General features: G+C 46.5%; 1 protein-coding gene across 8 annotated transcripts in view; it reads left to right on the plus strand.

Moving 5' to 3' along the window:
- Positions 1 to 201: 201 nt before the first annotated feature.
- Positions 202 to 20,473, plus strand: part of Dsx (doublesex) — a 51,493-nt gene continuing 31,221 nt past the window's right edge. For 2 of the 8 annotated variants that reach the window (NM_001162517.1, NM_001162518.1), the window contains exon 1: positions 202 to 392. The gene's annotated coding sequence lies outside the window, so the exon portion shown is untranslated. Of the gene's footprint in view, positions 393 to 16,514; positions 17,382 to 20,473 lie in introns of those variants that run through there. The other 6 variants (XM_031928456.2, XM_031928457.2, XM_031928455.2 and 3 more) reach the window with 5 other exon arrangements.

Consider the following 20,473-nt stretch of genomic DNA (forward strand, 5'->3'; position numbering starts at 1 on the left):
GGCTCGCTCTTTCTGCGCGCCTGCAATACTGTATATCTGTCGCGCGGCTGGCTTTAAACCAGCTGGAGGGGACTGTACCGGCGGTAAACGGGCAAATTCCGGCTACAATGTTGCACAGACGTGTACAGTCGCGAGTAAGAGTTGCGGCTGTATTGAATTTCAGAGCGAGCTCTCTCGCGCTGGTTCTCACAACCGAGATCCAGTTTGCCGCTGTCGACGCTCGAGAGAGGCTGTGATGCTATTACACTCGCGCGTGACGATCTGCGTGATATACGTTCGTATATAATACCAAATATCGCTATCGTCATAGTTCGCATCCTGTAGGCGCCACTAGAGTTACGGCGACGACAGCTGCTCGCGAAGAGAGGATAGACTACACCACACTGCAGAAGGTAAACACATTGACCAACAGCGCCGAGTGCATATACATATATATATATTGCTCGAGCTAGAGAGCAAGCGACGAGGGGGGCGACTATATACTCTGTACGTATACCTGTACTCGTGACTCGCTGTGCGTGTGTGCATATTCCTTCTTGCGATATCCTGGAGAGTAGTGTGCGTGTGTATCTCGTAGGTGTAGGCAACGTTACACCAGATCCGCACGCGTCTACCACGGCACGCGCTGCGCACCCCACACACGCGCGCGGCAGCATACGTTATAGTATACATACAGCCGCACGACTTTCTAGACGCGCGTAATTATGTAAACGTTATAAGGAACGTTTATAATGTTTTAGTCGCGGTCGGGAGAGTTTTCGCGGAAATTATTAGCGGCTATCGCGATCCTGCCGCCGTGCTTACGTGCGCGCGCAGCTCTTTCGAGTGACACACACGACTCGTTTGTTTTACCCAGGATTCTGTGAAACCCGTTCGAATCGTTAGAAGAAGCAGAGTATCGCTGCGTACGCGAATAAGCATCGATTAACCTGTCCGGTGGGAAAAAGTGAGACGACGAGTAAATCAGTAGCCGAGCGAGCCGAGCGACGAGAAAGGAAGCAAGGAGGCGGACAAGCGAGTCAAGGCAACGGGTGCTTAAGATACCCTAATTAGGCGAGATCGTTGATCCTTCCTCTCTGCCCCCCCCCCCCACTCCTCTCTCTCTCTCTCTCTCTCTCTATATATATATATATATATATATATATCTCTTGCAGTCGAGAGAAATACCCTCAATTATCACCCGCTCGTTATTCGCTCGCGCGAGATGTTACAATGATTCCGGAACAATTAGCAATTAATTGACGCTACTGTGCACCGGCCGCTCGCCGGCTCGTGTGCATGTCAGCGGAGAGTGAAAAACAGAAGAGTCTACATTGGATTGATAAGCAGCTCTCCCTGCGAGAACCAGTCGTGTCAAGTTGCTGTCATTTAATTCTGCATCGGTTTCTGATTTAGATCAATGGACTGCTCGTCCATTCGGTCTGCAGGAACGTGTCGCAATCGCGATTGTCTACTGCGTGCAGCATGACAGCTGCTTCTCGTTGTTACAATAAAGGGCTTGATTAGGAAATTACGCTACTTGCGTCGATTCTTACTTTGTCACCTCGTTCGAGGCTCTCCGTATGTCAGCGAGGCGAAACGCGATAGCGACTGCTACTTTTTTTTCATTATCATCGGCTGTTTGCACGACGATTGTAATAGTTAATAACTTTTACCATATTCAAATAAGGAGCCGAGAGCAACTTGGCTACAGTCACGTACAAAGAAACTCGAATCTCAGGCGGTTATACCGATAAGGCCTTTTTGGATCGAAAAATGCGAGGTGAATGATTTACATGAGTGGAATTTCCAGTTTTTGAAATCTTATCTCACTTGAGAGCCCCTATAGCCGTCGCCGCGTCTATCTCTTTTTTCTTTGAATTACAACTATTCGATATTTAACGACGAACGATTTCGGGATCCAGAATCTTTCGAGACTTGTTTTCATCCTGCGATTTTTAAATTCTTCATATTGAACTGGAACGATACGTCTATAAAAAGAGCTCCAACGTTTCCGACTGATTGTCGTTAATCTTAAGTCAACATTCATACGTTGTCTCACATTTGTGATACAATGTATGCTTGTAACGATAAATTCGGCAATTTCGTATTATTCTAGACAGATAGAAAGATCTTCATACGCTGAACAGTAAAATAGAAATAGCAAATTCATGATGTCAATGTGAAAGAGTTAACGTATTCAAAAGTGTGTCGTCATTTGTCTGACATTTACTGATAAGTATATAGGGTGTTTCTTACATCGGAGTTTTTTTATTTATTTGATTAATAACGATAAAATGTTTTATTATAAGAAACTGATTGGCACGTAAACAACTATAAGAGCTAATTTTGTCGCTATAAATAGAATGCGAAACCATTGACGCGCTGTTCCTTATCTCCTACCTCTTTTATTGCCGGAGATTTATCTCTATTTATCTCGACTGTTTTTTCATCATTTGGTGCTGTATATTTCCCAGATATATTCATGCTAAACTGACGCCTGTTCAAATATCACTGGATACAAAGTATTTTTATTTGAGATAATTTATCTTGTCAGGCAGAAAGCTGCGAATGTCAATATTAAAAAAAAGTTTCGCAATCTTGGAGAATATTCCTGAATTTTTTATCTCGAGTTTATTTTTGATATAGTCTACACACTTGTCGATCTATAAGTTTTAGCAAACCATTCGAGATACAATACTAATTAATCTCTCAAATACGATGGTTTAACGCTGAAAATTACTCCATTTATAAGATCAGTCTACTTTTAAAATTAATTTTCTTCACGCATACTGGCGTACGTTTCGAACATTTCCGTCATCTCAAGTCCTACTACTTCGTCGCTATTTTCTGAGGATAAGACGAACCGCTTTGATCCAAAACTTTTGATCCAATTACCGACACAAACAATACCACAGTTCCGCACGAGAGAACAATACTCGTTCAACATACATCTTCATTACCCAATAGAGTGTATAATCGTCGAAACAGAAGTATGCATCACTCATTTCAATCTCGCCTCAATGGCGAAGCCTGCTATGGCATCGCGCTAAGAGCCCGACAACTTTGTATCAACAAAATCAACACGGACGTACATTTCAATCAAGCAGACGCTTAGTCATCACCACGAGTGCAGTTCTGCGCTGCTGCTGCTGTCCCGACGATCTATCGCGTGTTAATTTTTTGCAAGACGCATTTAGTGCGTCGTTTCCTCTCGAGGGCAACAGTGATGGGCGCGCAAATCGCTCGTATGTACGTCGAGAAAAAAAAACGAAGATCTGCAAAAAATGAAGTCGCGCGTGTGCAGCGCGCGATATAAATCCGTTCGTATATATACACGCGCAGACTGCACGATCCGCGGAAGTGATAGGAGCGATAAGAAGAGCCATGCACACACATACACACACGCTAGCGCTTCTTTTTTCGCTCGCTGCGAAATGACATTTACAGATAAGATTAAGCAACGCGAGCTTCATTCCCGTCTCCGGCGATAAATCTTTCATTCGGCAAATGCGCATAGTTTAATTTTTTAACTATGTTGCGCTATCGCTTAGCAACAAGCCCCGCTCGTGCTGTCTGTGTGTGCGAGCTTCCTTCGCTTCTCCGATGTCTGTCTGTCTGCGCGTGTGAATAATCCGCTCGATCGCGCAGACACGTGCACCCTCTTGACTTATTATGTATACGGATAGCAAGCGCAAGAATACAGTGTAAACTATTCCGCGTCCTTGAGCTATGGATCAGAGCTTTTTCCATCAAGAGCAATTCGAGCGTTTCGATGAATTCGTTATGTTCTACTATGCCTGCATTATTTATTGCAGACGAGTATTGTACATAGAGAAGAGTCGCGTTTCCTTCGCATCGAAAACACGCCGATTTCAATTAACGAGGCTAAAAACTAGTCGGGCGTTATGTAACACGGACGACTTGAAATCGAAGCACCGAGCTGCGATCGCTGCACTTATCGAGAGACTCCGCCGCCGCGACCATAATACGGCATCAATGTGTACATTAGCTGCGACTAGACGACTGCATTGTTTCAACGAGCGCGTCACTCTTGTGAAATAATAATTGCCGCGCGAACTATTCCGCGGACGTGTCTTCCATAACATTATAACTGCACACTTTGTGTGTCGTGTACCGCGTGTGGCTAAAAGAAAATACGATCGCTATCGAAACCTGTCTGGGGACCTCTTAATTTTTGCATTGAAAAATTACGCTCTCAAATTACGCTCTCGATGAAGCTCGGATTCTGGGCCGCCTGAGGGTCCGCGCATCAATGACACGTGTATATGTATGTAACAACTATACGGCGCGATTACGTCGCGATGCATCAGCCAAGATAAATAATGCGAAACGGACTTGACGCATTACGATGTACGACTATGTCGAGCGTTTGCTACACACAGAATGTTATTTTTCTCTCATATTGTTGCTCGCTGTTCTCAATGCTTTGCGCGAGCGACAATGGATGCTTGTGTGATTTTAATGAGATCGATATACAGCTCTCGACTCGTATTTTTGAGACTACAACGATTCGCTATCTTGATCGGCAGACGGTCGTCCGATTCTTCTCTTGCTAGTTCTCTACACGCGAATACTCCAGTAGTTTGATTGACGGGCACTCGAGATCCTGTATGACATACGTTTAAAATTCCTGCTTCCTATAGATTTTCTTATTCAGTCTAGGTTTCTCGTCGGTTTATTATAACGTCGTAATTTACTTCGCGCACCAGCACTTTGTCGGCGTATTAAAATACACGCATAGGCGCACGCGCAGCTCAGAAGGAAGACAGATCTGCGGCAGGAGATTACAGCACGACCGAGAGCGTCAATGTCGTTTGCGCGAGAACGAGTTTCTGCAATAGCTCATGCGCTGAATGCTATCTGATAGCGCTGCTTCAATCGAACGAGAAAGAAAAAAGTCCACGCGTGGCTTGCCCTTGCTAATTATAGAAAATTCATACACGTGCGGAACGTACATTTTCTTTCTCTACGACGATGTACCCCGCAGGGAGGGATATACAATAATTTAGCCGTCCCGACCGACGATTGTTATTGCGAGGTGTGTATATTATCGCGTTTATTAAAGACGAGAGAAAAAAATTTTGTCGCTCTCGATGAAACTGGTACTTTGTGGCGGAGGAAGAAAAACAACTCGGCTCGGCTTAACTTGACGTTTCACGAGTGCTGCGCCGAGATTATCGCACGTGAGATGCAAAATGCACGCGCGTACACGAATTCCCTCTCGTATACACATACGTATAGCCCACTTGTCGAGCTTACGTTTTTATTAGCATGAATACAAGACATAAAATCTACAAACTCATCGCTAATTGCGCACAATGGAAATCGTTAGCCGCGCGCGCGCACGCGAGAGAGAGAGAGAGAGAGAGAGAGAGAGAGAGATCGAACGTGAAAAAAAGATCGGAGCGAAGAAAAAAGCAAACGCGCAAAGCATCGCGTATCGTAAGTTCGCGAGGCGAACGTTTTAAATGCCTAGAATCTTAGTCAAAGTCACGATGACATAAGCAACCGGGAGAGTTCGGCTCGGCGTGGCGCGTACAGTCGTAAAAAATGATTTTCATATCTGCAGCGCGACCGTTTTACTACTATTGTCACAGACGCACACGTCTGCAACGCGAGCAGCGAAGACGAGTCAGCGATAAGAGCCCGCCGAGCCGTACTACGATGCATAGCGTCCGAATGCATCGTAGACGTTAGCTCAGTGGTTAGAGCACAGGCCTCTGGCTCTCGGGTCCGCGAGTCCCGTCGTCTACTTTTTCGCTTTCGACTCTGTCTCCTCTCCGTTTGTCTATCCTATATGCGCGCGCCGTTATATTACCAATGTAAATGAACATACATTTTGTTGTTTTTCATATTTACAACGCTGCGAAACTCGCGACCCTCTCGCCTTTTCGAGTGCGTATGCAAATTGCCGCGCGTTTTCGAATTTTTACGCGTGTATAGAGGCGCTCGTTAAAAATACCAGTTATATTATTGTAGCGAGAAAATCTCAGCGTAAAATGAAGGTAACATTGTGCATCCAGCTTCCCCAGAGCTTCTCTCGGTATAGGTATACATTATTTCGATTGCACCAGAAATATAACAGTCATCCAGGTCGAATCTCACGCGAGGCGCTGAAAATTATTCAGCAGAAGCGATCGCGCTCCCGAGATTCTTCTCTATCTTGATCTCCCGCGCGCACAAAGTCATGCGGCGGCACAATGTGCAAATGTGCGTTACACTCCGGCTTTCAATGTATAATACGTCGTGTGCGCCGCCGCGCCACAAAGTACAGAGTAAGGACATAGCTGCATCGCGCAGTCTCCCTGCGAGGTAGACAGATGATATATGAGCTATGGCTATATTATGAGAGACCGCGCGACTTGCTACTTTGTATGTCGGAACATAAGAGAGACGAAGAGCTACAGCAGCCGGGTGGAGAGGAGAGGGAGAAAATTAACTAGAGAGAGATGGAGTTATTAGCGGAAGAGAGGCAGACGGAGAGAGAGAGAGAGAGAGAGAGAGAGAGAGAGAGAGATAGAGAGAGAGAGAGAGAGAGAGAGAGGGAGAGAGAGAGATCTACAGTGGCGCAGGAGGAAACCGAGGAGGTATTATAAGCCGGGCATGTACACTGAAAAAAAAACACAGCCATTTTAAGTGAACTCGCACCAGTAATCCGTCATTGTACGAAGACTCGCCAAGATTAACGTAGAGTTCAGCAGTTTTAAAGAATCAGTTGGGTCGTTTTTGCTGGTGTCCCGCGTAAGCGACCAATTTTACGAGTCCCGACTCGCCAAAACTACCAGTGGCACACCGTTGTTTTTACTGAACAGTCGTTACGGTGGCAGAACGGTTAAAACTACCGGACTTTACAGCAGAAACGACTGTGTTTTTTTTTCAGTGTAGAACGCGGTAATCGCGACTCTCAGCTCCCTTCGCACGTGATTCTTGCGATTTCAGGTTTTCGAAGGAACGCTTCCTCTTTTTTTATCGTCTTCTGCGGCTGCTGCTGCGTGCAGCCTCCGCGCGTATGCTTATTATTACTTTAATGCGCCGGCAATTGGAGACAAAATAATTTACCGCGAAACGCCGCGGCCGTTCGTGAAGAACTCTCGGGTGGCTTTTTATTCCGCATCTTTTGTGCCGAGATTATACACGTAGTGCAGTCTGTAGGGCTGATGTTCTGATTTTTATATACATCGCTGGTTATTTTCAAAGCAGGGAAGGCCGCGCGTTGAATTATTTCTTCTCGTCGATATTTTCATTGTTTCGCCTTCGTCCGATGCTTGGTGCGGATTTGCGCGACGAACCGACCTTGATTCGCGACGTTGGGATTGATGATCGATGTTTCATACGGGATCCTATGATCGATCATCTTGGAAGGATGAATATTGTGATGTAGCCAGCCGATAAGATTCGATTAGTTTATATATTGGAGAACAAATTACCATCACGGACTCGATTGGTTTTGCGTCTTATTTAAACGACGTGAGAGAAAGTATAAGAAAAAGAAAAACGTTCAAGGCCAGAGCTGCATTTCACGCGACTCGAAGAGAGCCAGTCGTGTACACGGGACTTCTTTATCCAGGACGCCAAGCAATTTGGACGATTCCAAGTGGACGTTGTCACGAAATACCCGACAACGTCTTCCCGTCTTTTCGCTAATAAACGATAAGTCGTCTGGTTTCGAGTCCAATCACTCGTTAATCACCTATGCTGACGCGAATCACGATTAACACCCTCGACACAAGGTTTCAACGATTGTTACACCCGCTAATCGGGTATAACGTAGGTGTATGATTATCGAGAGCAATAGTTTGTCAAGTTGATAATCTTCGAATTTCTGATGTATCGATTTAAGTATAGCTTTGGCCAACGCGCGACACACGACAACTGTGCTCTCGCGCTGCAGTATGTTATATATATATATATATATATATATATATATATATATATATATATATGCATGTGTGTGTGTGTGTGTGACGCACTGGATGTATTCCAGTCTCAACACAAGTTGTAATTGGTACGTGACTGTATGCAAAATATACTCTCGGGCCGCTTGTGAAAGCTGTCATTATATTAAACACAGTTAGATATACTTATAGAGCACCGTATGAAATAATCATAGCAGATATCGTTGAGTGTGTGTGTGTGTGTGTGTGACGGAAAAAACGAAAAATGCAGAAAACATATTTAAATGAAAAAACTGCAAAACTCCGGCTAGTAATGTACTTTCCGATGTAACCATTAATTTCAGTCTAATGACGATCTGATCGATTCTTCACTCGTTTATAACGATCGTATCGACTCATCAGCAGTGTACAGCACATTTTCCTGGTTGGATCCGCAGCGTTTCTCCCCCCTAAAAACAGTGTTAATAGCATTTCATTGCAAATAATTCATACCCCGCGCATAGCTCTGTTTTCGCTCATTCTCGACAAACTCCATTTCCCGCAGCTTCCATTCTAAATCTCGGCGCGCTTTACGAGCGAAACTTTCGCATTTATAATGCGCGCGCGCGCAGCGAAGAAAAGCGATATAACTTTCGCGGGTATTTCGAAAATCTCGGCGGAATCGCGCACTGGAAGGAACTGCAGCCGCGGCGAGAAAAGAGCGAGAGAAGCTCGCGCGCTCGCTGGCGCGAACCGAGCAGTAAACCAAGTTTTATCGTAAAGTCCCCGCAGCTCGGTTATTGCTTCGGTGGTGCGAGCGAGCGAGCGTCGTTCCTTTTTCTTATAATCCGTGGAGCTTCGTCCTTTGCCACTGGATTCTTCAAAATCGAGCGTTCCCAGCGAAAATTCAAGCTATAACTCTGGGCGACTACGATGTCGGCGTCAACAACGCTCTCTCGCGAGGCGCCGTTGGAAGAGAGAAACAAGACTGCTTGGCTATTTTCAACGCCGCATCTCGAAATTCCGCCGCGAAGAGAAACTGCAGCTGCAGCCGGCGCAGCTTGGCGCGCGTGAGCGATCTGCCATAATAAACATCGGATTGCATACATTGTGCAAAGCACGCCTCAACGTCATCCTCGGCTATCGGCTGTATGTTACAGTATACACACAAGCCTCGCTCGAATACCTCGCGCGCTGTACTTTTACCGTCGACGCTGCCCTGCGCACGCAGTGTGTTTTGTCGTCGCGCTCGAGAGCCGCGCGGGCGACTCGGGTTACGCTGAATACTTTCGGGAAATATGCAGCTTATCGCGATACGACTGTTTAAACACTTCGTACTTTATCGCGGATCGTTCCGTGAGCGCATGCGTGTGTTCGTTATACGTCGCGCGGGTCATGGGTATTAAAAGTTTCGAGCTTTCACGCGCACGTACACCCGCACAAGAAAGAATATCATTGTGCGCGTGTACAGGACTCTCTCTTTCTCTCTTTATCTCTCTCTCTCTCTCTCTCTCTCTCTCTCTCTCTCTCTCTCTCTCTCTCTCTCTCTCTCTCTCTCTCTCTCTGGTGTGTATACACTTTCAATCCGCTGTGTCAAAGACAATTTAGTACACACAGGGGAGAGGAATCATTAAAAAGCGCGGTAAAAACACATTTTTTCGAAGGCACTAAAACATTTTATTACTCGCGGCCGTGCCGAACAAGTGCGAGTCATAAATATGCAGGAAGAATTGTGCGCTCGCAAGAGAGAGAGAGAGAGAGAGAGAGAGAGAGAGAGAGAGAGACGTGGCTTGGGGACGTTAGTCGCTTATGTGATCGACGTAGACGGAGATAGAAAGACAGGCTTTGCCTTTTCTCCTATACTTGTCTCGCTCAACGGCCCTCTATTTTTTTCTCCTCATTTCCCTCGGCATCCGTTCGTCGTAAAATGCCCGGCTCCATAGCTATTCGCGCGCGAGAGTCTGACGCACCGATATCTGCGCTGCTTCGCGAATGCGACACGAGACAGTACGCGCCTGTCTTGATTCCTTCTCGCTCGATCTTCGTAAATAAAACGAGCATAATTACGAAGAATTTGTATGAAATCGACGCGGGATTCTGGGTAGTTCGGAAATTACACACCGTATTCGTTTGCGCCTGTGTATTGAGAAATTAAGGCAATTTTCGAATATGACCTTTCGACTTTTGCGTCTTTGTCGTGAGCTTCCTTTTCTCTCCCGACTGACATATTGCCGCTCTGTATATTGTACTGTCCGAAATTCCGACGCTGCGGCAAATTGCTACTTTGAGAGAAAAGACTGCGCTATACCGCGCCGCTAGCTGCTCCTCTGCGCCCAGAGGCGATAACAATTAGGGTTTGACAGTGTGTATCCGAGAGCTTCTTCTTTTTTCCGAGCATCACGAAATCTGTTTGCGAACTCTCCCTTCCTCTCTCGTCATTGTATGCGCGAGTCCGCTATACATTATACTCGCGCTCAAAGGCTCTGTTATTCAAAACAGCGACCAATTAGCGAGAGCTCTAAGGAGCTCTTACGGCTTGCATACAAATGTGTATATCTTATATTATACGAGAGCTGCAGGTTTTGACAGAATGAGTTTTGCGCTCAGTCGACGATCCGAGGCTGCAGGTGCGTAAACTCCTCTGCTGCACTCGTCATGTGTGTTCTGTTACATCGATATATATTGTGTCCTGCGTAATCCTCGGTTATTCCCCCGATGTTTTCGTCGTCGATTATTCCAGTTTGTTCACACGTCGTGCTTTTCTTTGGTTATATTGCACAACGCGAATAATAGGGGTCGATATTTTAGAGAAAGATGAAAGGCTAAGAGAATATCCTTGGATACCGTGTTGCATGTTGGCTCTAATACCCTGTGCTGGTTCTGACCGCCGACCGCCATTGCACCTGCAAAGAGAACCCATCCATGTAACTTCTGAAAGTGCCCTATAATCATGAAATTAATGAAAGCTATTTTATACCTGTCAATCTTGACAGTTCACCAACTCCTTCATATTCCAACAACAAAGGCACATAATTTGCTTGTATCGCGCGAGAATGTGGTAAAAAACTGAAAACTTACATAAATTCAATATTTTTAAAATTTTTATTCAATTCTATTTATACAATTTTATACAATCTACCGTGTCCCCAAAGCTGCTCTATACACACAGAAGAAAGGGTCGAGGTCTCGCGCACATAAAAGGCAACGGCAATCTCAGAGTGAGAGAGAGAGAGAGAGGGAGAGAGAGAGAGAGAGAGAGAGAGAGAGAGAGAGAGAGACACACAGCTTTGGCGAGACAAAAACTGCTGCCGAGAGAAGTTGTCGTCGACAAGACGCGAGGCCAGAAGCCCCATTCGAATCGACTCAGCCATCACACGGAGCAGAGACCTTGACTAAAGTGATAGTCAGGGACACTACATACATTGTAGTTTACGATACATCTCGGCCGACCAGAATACAAATATCAGCATAACAGTAGCTCCTTGTGGCTAAGTCTTCCTCTGCGGCCCATGATCATCTTCCTATCGGCCTGACCGACGACTTCCGCCTTTTGTTTGCGAATGTGCAGCCGCTTTAATAACCGTTTATTGCAGAGTATACGACTAGCGTCGAGCTTTTCTGTTCTGATTTTGAATTTTGAAGGGGATTTTCTCACTTATGTTGAGGTAGGTTCTTCTGTATACGTTGATGCAGAGGAAGCCGAAAAAGCATTACGTATAAATACACGCTTTCGGAAACTATGTACGCAGTCCGAGCTTCTCCTAAACATTTCCTCGCGCGTAATAAGGAACTTTTCTGCGATGCGGAGAGGAAGCAGTAACCGCAGTTCATCAGCAATGTCGAGAGTTATTACGGGCTGGAAAATGTGGCAGTTCTCTCTTCCAACTTTGTGGTTAACTTATTATAACTGATCCGCACTTTTTCAATTCATTTTCGCTGAGCTATGTCTGTCTCTTATAAGTATATACATTTTACGAGTTTCATCGCACCGAGCAAAGACTTAAGATGAGCATCTCTAACCACTACAGCTATTTCCACCAGTTGTCATCCTCTAAGGGACTCATCGTTTTCTTCGAGTACGCCTGCATCGGCATAATAACAAATTGCAAATTGAATTTCGACCAATGTCTACGATTCGGTTTGTTGATATTATTCGCTTTATATCCAGCAGCAGCAGCAGACACGCCGCCGCGACAACAAATCAAATCGATTAGTTCGATTAATGTCTCGAATGCTCTTCGCTCTTAAAACTGCATTAACATGTTTTCTCTCTTTACCAGCGGCGAGCGGATGAACGAGTGAAATTGACACATCGAAAAGAAATAATATATCGTGTCCGCGGTACAGATCGATGGGCTCTAACGACATTGATTATTTTATATTTTCTATTCCGAGCTGAGTAATGGACCGAGTCCAGCCGAAAAAAGTCTCTCTCTGCCGTTTCGATCGACGGAATTAGTGTTCTCCCTCGTGTGCGTGTGTGTGTGTTATAGGCTATACAGCCACTCGAGAAAGGTAAAATTTAATCATCGCCGTGCGCGCGAGACGCGTGAATTATTTCGCGTCCAACAATTTTATTTTTATGTTCAGCAAGCAGAAGAGTCTATACCCCCCACACACAACCGACAGAAAAAGTACAAGTCGTTTACGCATTGAACACGTTCGCTCGGCTCTCTCGGCTGTACAGAGTAATAATGAATCGATCGGCTTCCTCGCGGGAGGGTCACAGACGTGCTAAATTCCTCCTCGTCCTAAATCCAGGATCGCGCACTCCAATAAGACAGCTGTACGTTTATATACACTCATACGCCCGAGATAAATCGCAGTCGGTGTGTGTACGAGCTACTTCACTCAGCGAGATTTCTGCGGGCTGCCCGAGCGTTGACTGGCGCTCCGCGGAAACCCCCCCCCCCCACACACACAGACACACATGTAGGAGCGACGCGACGCTCGGTTTACGATCGCCGGCGCTCCGCCGATGCTCTTTCGTCCCCCGCAACCCTCAATTTGGCGCGTATCAATTTAACTCCTCTCTCTCTCTTAATATAATCCATCTGGAAACACCGGGACTATTTTTACCTGTCGCCCCTGGCTTCGCGCGCGCGTTTGGCTGAAATTTTAAAATGCCACCGAGTCGATAAGTGGCCGCTGATTAATTGCAACGCTCCAGCTGTGTACGACAAAGTAAAGAGCTTTTTGTCGTCTCTTTTATCCGATGCTTTTACGCTGCGCATAAACAATGAATGCGTCTACTGCTGGAAGGCCCAGCCGAATTTTGCGAATAATAATCGCTTTCATAACGGGGACTGTATTATGCAACGAGATAATCCACTGGTATACAGATGAATAACACGTGCGTAAACAATTATCAAAGATTATAACCGTTAAATACAGTCAGCCCTAAAGATAACCACGACTGCGCGGGAATATTTTGCTTAAAATACTTTTATAATCCTCGTGACGTCAGCCTCTTACTTGCGACACGCACACACGCGCATACGCGAAATATGAATCACGCCGTCGCCGCGAGAGATTCATAAACTCCTTATGCACTCTGTCGCCCTCGAAAATAAATATTGTGTACAAAGACGCGAAACAATACGCGAACGTCGCATCAGCGACAATGAAAGTGATATCAAGCATTTTCAATTTGCGGTTTTGAAAGTCGTCGCCTCTCGCGCGCTAAAGTATATATTTAAAGTCTCTATATAGCGAGAAGGAAAATCCGCTCGGCGGCGGCGCACGACGTATACGTACCGTGGAAGGGGCCGACGACGACGACGACGACGACGCGATGGCAGTATAACCGGCAAAGCGGTAGCGCGGGAATATTTTCGCGCGCGCACTTGCCTGGGTTTTACGAGCGCGCGCTGACGCGGCCGCAAATTATATAGGTATATATATATATATATATATATATATATATATATATATATATATATATAGGGCTGCTTCTGTGTGAGAGTCGCGCGCGCCGAGAGGTGACTTTGTAAAGGTTGCTCTTTCCTTCGAGAGTCGTTGCGTTTATTCGATCTTTTAACGTCGTATGGAAGATTCCAAAGGGGTTTCCCTCCTCCGGTGAAAAAAGTACAGGCGCACGATGACTCCGCGGCGATAATAACTTTTAAAACCTCATTAAAGCGGCTTTAATTAACGGCCTGCAGCTGTGCAACGTTTGTAAATGCGAAGGAAATTTAAAAATTTTACGGCGGCTCTCCGCAAGCACGTACGTCATACACGAGCCAGCTCTTTTTCTCCGCTATTCTAACGCGAACCCTCGCGATCACACCACTGCACGACGAATCACGTTCTCTCTCTCTCTCTCTCTCTCTCTCTCTCTCTCTCTCTCCGCGCAGGCCGCAAAATTTTATGTCCCGGCTTCGGCGTGCAGCCGGGCGAATTTTATGCCCGCGAGTCGTCGTTCCAGCTCGCTCTCTGCACGCGTGTGCGCAGAGAAGAAGGGCCAATGTATATGTATGATGAATATTGTGTACACTCGCAAGTGCGTATACGGATGGCGCGATAATTGGCGGCGCCTCGTCTCCCTAGAGTGCACAATCTCGGACGTAAAGCGCCGAGCTGAGATTTCGAGATCCGGTGACGTGGAAACGCTATAAGACGGCTCTGCGAAGGGCGCAGTGCGCGCGTTAACGCCGAGAAACAAGGCTTTTCGTCCGATCATGTCCTCTTTGAGACTAACGCGTTTATTCTGCCTTTTATATATGCGCAGGACGCGAACGATTTCACGGCTTTGTTTCGCATTTATTATCGTACACATCGATATTTTTCCGTCTCGCGAGAGCGCGCACCTATATACGCGTCGTTCTTAAAATAAAAGTAAAAAAAGAAAATTACTTCAGCGCCGAGAAAGAAGTCTATTTTTCCGACTAATTAAAACGAAATAGAACGACGCTGATGCATTATAGCTGACAGTCTGATTGAATAATAAAAAAATTATGCTAGAACACCCCGGTGATTCGTGTTATTTCAGATGCTCATTATCCATTATACACGCAATTATAAGACCCGAACGACTCGATTAACCGAGCAGGAGTTCATCAATCAGAGGAATATAATATTAAAAAATTAACTCCCGCTTATATTTCTCGAATGCTCGCGCTCGCACGCTCTGAGCGGAAACCAAGTTTTCGTAATCTCTCGACGAGCAGGAGATCCGGATAATATTGTTTTCGGACTCTTCTCCTTTTTCTTCTCCATTCGAGTTCTATTCATAGCGCTCGCTTTTAAAAGGATCAGCTTCGGAGACGGGCCTCGGATCGGGGTCATCAAGCCTGCAGAATGATTCTTTGTGCGTCGCGATCGAAATTTGTATTTAATCTGCGTGTGCGCAGCATAAATGCCATTAATGGGGAGAAAAAGAAGGCATGTGCTCTCGCGAGAGGCTTTTGTGCGCTGCCTCTTGAAATGCACCCTTTCGCTGTTTCTATGAATATCCATTCATACGCGAGACTAGTATACTTTGTAATTGACCCCGGACTCTTTTGTACTCGTCAGCCGCGCACAAGGACTATACACGGAACGCAAACAACGAATCTTCGAATCTGAAAGTAATTCGATTAAAATTCATTACAATGTTACAGAACGAAACGAAAACGCTTTCTTTTTCTGTGTATAGAGATTGCGATCGTTTTACCACGTCGGAAAATCGTACACTATGTTTCGTTCGATCAAACAAACCATCATTGTTTCTCCCGTGCAGCGCGTTCGAGGAAGCTTCGCCAGAAGCGAAGAGCAAAGGTGTACGCAGTGAGAACAGCGCGTAATAAAGGAAAACGAGAACGATGAGACAGTGAGTAGCGGCCGAGAAGAAAGGAGTGAGAGGAGTAACAGAAGGAGAGACGAGAAGCGAAGGAGAAGAAGAAGAAGAAGACGAGAAGTGAAAGACAGGAGCAGTTCGCGCGAGTAAAAGTGCAATAAAGAAAAGGACAAGCGAGTGTAGTAGTGCACCGCAAGTACAAAAAGTCGAACAAAGGAGGAGAGAAGAGGAGAGAAGAGGAGAGTTACGTTGCATGAGGACCATTCTCCTCTTCCCCGGCGTAGTTTGGGCATTAAATACCCCCCCCCCCTTTTCCGATCTCCCCCCAATAACAATCTTCGGATCTGGTTCCTGCGGATGTTTACGCTCATTATATATTTTTCATCGCGAGCTGGTTGCGGCGATAGCCGTGTACCGATATGCAGATCATCTCCTTGTGAAATCGCTCGATTCGAGTTTCAAAAGTCAAAGTTCGAAAAGATAACTACGACAGATACGATAACCCCCGCTCTATCTCTCTCTCTCTCTCTCTCTCTCTCTCTCTCTCTCTCTCTCTCTCTCTCTCTCTCTCTCTCTCTCTCTCTCTCTCTCTCTCTCTCTCTCTCGCACCCTTCGCAAAGATCCGAGAGCGCGTATTTTCCTGTCGATCAGTATACTCAGTGCGCGAGCTCGATCCCCACCTGAACTCGCGGAGCGGATCGGCGGCGTCGCAGTGACGGTAAGCGTGACCGGCGACGACGGGCATCAGTGTATAGCGCACGACAAGTCTCGGTGTCTCCCTCTCTTCCTCCTCCTCCTCGCGTGTGTGCGAGCGTTGTGCATAGACACAAGCAGAGAGCAGCTCAGGCGGCCGCTCGAGTCCCCTACTCCGCGGACAGAGCTGCCGAGGCAACATGCATTTCGTCGGCGAGCCACTGCTACCAGCGACTTAGTGAGTTACCGACTGCATACTGGTGAGCAGCTCTCTCTCTCTCTCTCTCTCTCTCTGTCTCTCTGTCTCTCCTCTCTCTCCTCTCGCGTACGGCCGCACCGGACGCAGTTAGTGTTCACCGTCGTCGTCCCGAGCCTGGGCCGATTTTTGAATCTCGCGGCAAGAGCATATCGGCTCTCGGAAAACAGAGGAGGACATAAAAGTGCCGAGACAGACAGACATACCGTGGAGAGAGAGAGAGGCAGGCGGTGGACTCCGCTCGCAGTGCGCGTGTGCGATTCTGGCCTCGCGCGCGTGCACACGTATATAACAAACGCTCACACGTAAGTCGCGCTCTGTGTGTGCTGCGCGCTCTATCTCTCTCTGCTTCGCGGCGCGCGCGGATACCACGTTGTCGCTGCGCCGCCGCGCGAGTCTCGAACCGACCGACGGAACTCGCGGACGCTCTCTCCGTTCTTCGGCGGGACCAAAGTGAATACAACGGAGCAAGAGGGAAGAAATCGAAGGAGAAGACTGTGTGAGAGCCGGGAGCCGTGAGTGCCGCACTGTGTTTTTGCGCGAAAAACCGCGAAGGGACTATTGCATTGCTACCAGCCACGTGACGCGCTGCAAGTTTACAAGCGCTGACCAGGAGCGAGAACGCGCTCTCGTTGTGATGACTGTTATTTGTTGATGTGCGGTGCTCGTGAATGAACACGGCCCACGTCATCAAGGTCGCCGATAAGGATCGCGCGACCGCGCGCCACGCTCTGCAGCGAGGAGAACTCGCATGCATACTGCACCACTTCCTTCTCCGGTAAGGCTGATGATTTTACGTAGAGTATATGTAATTAATCGCTTTCGAGACTCGCTAGTCGATAGGATAGAGAGAAACCGAGGCATTCGACACACAGCGAGATACTAGTTGGCGACGTAATTGGTTTAACAACTTCATCTCTGTATAACCCTCGGTGTACACGCATATACAAGCTTTGCGCACGTGTATACTTTTGAGAAATGAAATATAACAGTCTGTCTAGAAATTATTAGTCGCCGAGCGAGTGTGAATCGGGGCTCCAACTTAACAGTGCGCTCGCGCTGTTAATGAACGGGTTGTCGTGTATTTAGACGCGCGATACCGGGAAAGTGACAAGAGTGTATTATCATATCGAGGTAACGGCGGTAGCAGCTGCGGTAAATAGCGAAAATTCTAAATTATTTATCGACATGGATAGTTGAGGGGGTTGAATAGGCGATTGCCTCCTGTAACGCCCCCGCGCGTATCCAATTTGGCGGAGATCGCATGCGTGCCCTCGGAAATTCTAGGAATCTTGGTACAGTCGTTGTGTTATAAAGTGTACGCCGTACCCACGAATATAGCTGTATTATGTATCGGATATCGCGCGGTTGAAGAGCGAAACATTGTATCTTTTTCGGTCGAACAATGACAGCACTTGAGTATACATTAAATGTTTTCATCCGAGATAAGAGCTGCTCTTTGAGTAGTCGCTCGATTGATTAGATTTCGTGGCGACGACGATTATTTTTATATTAGGCATAATCCCAGCCACAAGCCAACTTATTACGCGCGTCTCTTCTGCGTTCGTATATATGAGCTGACGCCGGTAGGCAGGGTATTCGCACGAGTTTTATATATTGATCGATTTTATCATCCGAAGAATATCGTGTGCTGCGGCGACGACAGTCTCGATACTCGCACGTTAAACTGTTTTACTGCTGCACGCTACACACACACACACACACACACACACACACACACACAAACACACACATGCGCCATATCCAATATAGAGAGTATTACACTCTTCTGCCTCGCCTGTCTCTCTGCGCAGCCGTATACACATAAAGTCTTCTCTGAACTTACGACCCCCTCGCGGCGGGCTGCTTCTTTATTACAATGTAACAAGCGATTCCTCGTAATTCGCAAAACGGACTATGCTTTGCACTTGAATTATTCACGCGCCGAACGTATGCGCGCGCGACCGCAAGAGAAACGTATTACATCGTCGGTGCGCAGGCGAGAGAGCTGGTCGCGTCCGAAGAGCCCTGTATGCATATAATACCCGACTACACGCGTTTCGTTATCAATTTAAAGTGTATTTAGTAATTTACATTTCCAAGATATACCTGTACTATATTTCATTGGAAATGTCAAAAGTTCCAGCTTCCGGTCGCGTTGCAATTTGCTCGATTGAACATTGTAACAGGTTCTCTCGGCTTCTACGATATACTGTATAATAAATAATGGTAAAGTATACGCGCAGTTTTCTCGAGAAACATTCTACCACCACCTGCTACGTAATCTAGCTACCGCACTACGCAAATTACAATATTCCTCTCGTCGCCGCGCGGCGTGCGTCAAATAAACAGGATTTTACAGTTTCATTCCAAGATTCGCAATCGCGGCTGCATAGCGCGCACCGGCTACAGTTACAGTACCGATGCTATACATATATGTATACGCCCGACTCGTACAGGCTCTCGTGCTATCGCAGTAATTATCGTCGCTCCGTGACGACTTAAGTATATACATAGCGCGGGGACTGCGTTCCCGATATTCGTTCACAGATCTCTGACCTCGTGACTCAAATCGTATATGTAATTCTTATGTGTAATTCGTTGCTACACTTTCTTCGCCGTGAAAACTCTGCTCCGGCTATGAATTAATAGGAAACTCAAAAAAAAAAAAAAAAAATCGCCGATGACATTCGATCGCAAAGGCGCTCGTTTATAATTGATCGCGAGAGGGGAGACAATACGCCCGCGAAATACACTCATTGCGCGGCGGACTTTGTAGAGCCTGCGTGCGCGCGCGCGAGTTATATGGATTTATCATATTTTCAGTAGATGTAGTACTAGGAACACGGGGCGAAATACATACTTGTTTCTCGAGTGCGCGCTCGATCGATAAAAGTAATCATCTCTGAAACTCGAAACGATGCAGCTGTATACTTTGTAGGCTAATGCGAAAGGCTAACGTTTTTATAAATTTGTATTCGACGTGGAATGGAGAAAAAATTGCACTATTTTGATTCGCGGGTCTATTAAGCGGAGCCGCTGCGCGCAGTGTGTAAGTCTGCGACGTGTGACGCGTTACCCCAGCGCAAACGTCGATATCACATTTGAATAGAAATAATTGTAGCCTCGTATCAAAAGTTCTGCGACGCTGAATCTGTATAACATAATAATATACGAATGAATTATGCACGAAAAAAGTTTATTCAAGAACGACGTATAATCCATGCGCTTTATATGTATATACGAGCTTTTGTACGCATTTTCGAAGTATCATTTTTCCTCCACGACTTTATTAATTCAACTGCGTTTCCGCCTTGACACACGCGTATTACGTCGCTTACGCGATGAAAGAAGGCTCTTTTTTCTATTCCCACACGCGTCAAAGGCTTTTCGATGATTTTCGCATCTTTGTCTTATCGCAAACGAATAGCGCGGACGAGCTTTCGTTCAAAGCGCCTCTCTCACCCCCCACAGGCATGTTGAAATTTTCAAAAGGGGCTATACGCTATACCGTGTCCGCGGATCGGCTCGCGTGTCTGTTGTCATCGGAGCATATAGCGGGCCAGGGCCTGCCGCGGGCGTTAGCGCGGGAGTTTCGTTCGGGAATTCCAGTCTCTCTCGATCGGCGAGAGGACAGTAGCGCGTCAATTTTGTCCGCGCGCTGCTGTCGGGAAAAGTTGCTCAGGCAGCTGACACGTTATTTGTATTAAGACAGATTGCGAGCGCGAATCCGATTGAATCAGCTCTGTACTCTCTCTCTCTCTCTCTCTCTCTCTCTCTCTCTCTCTCTCTCTCTCTCTCTCTCTCTCTCTCTCCTTCGAGCTATGCCCAGCTGATGTATCGATTCGCTACCTGCATGTGTATTCCGCT

The sequence above is a fragment of the Nasonia vitripennis genome, chromosome 4 (assembly GCF_009193385.2).
Source record: "Nasonia vitripennis strain AsymCx chromosome 4, Nvit_psr_1.1, whole genome shotgun sequence".
NCBI lineage: Eukaryota > Metazoa > Arthropoda > Insecta > Hymenoptera > Pteromalidae > Nasonia > Nasonia vitripennis.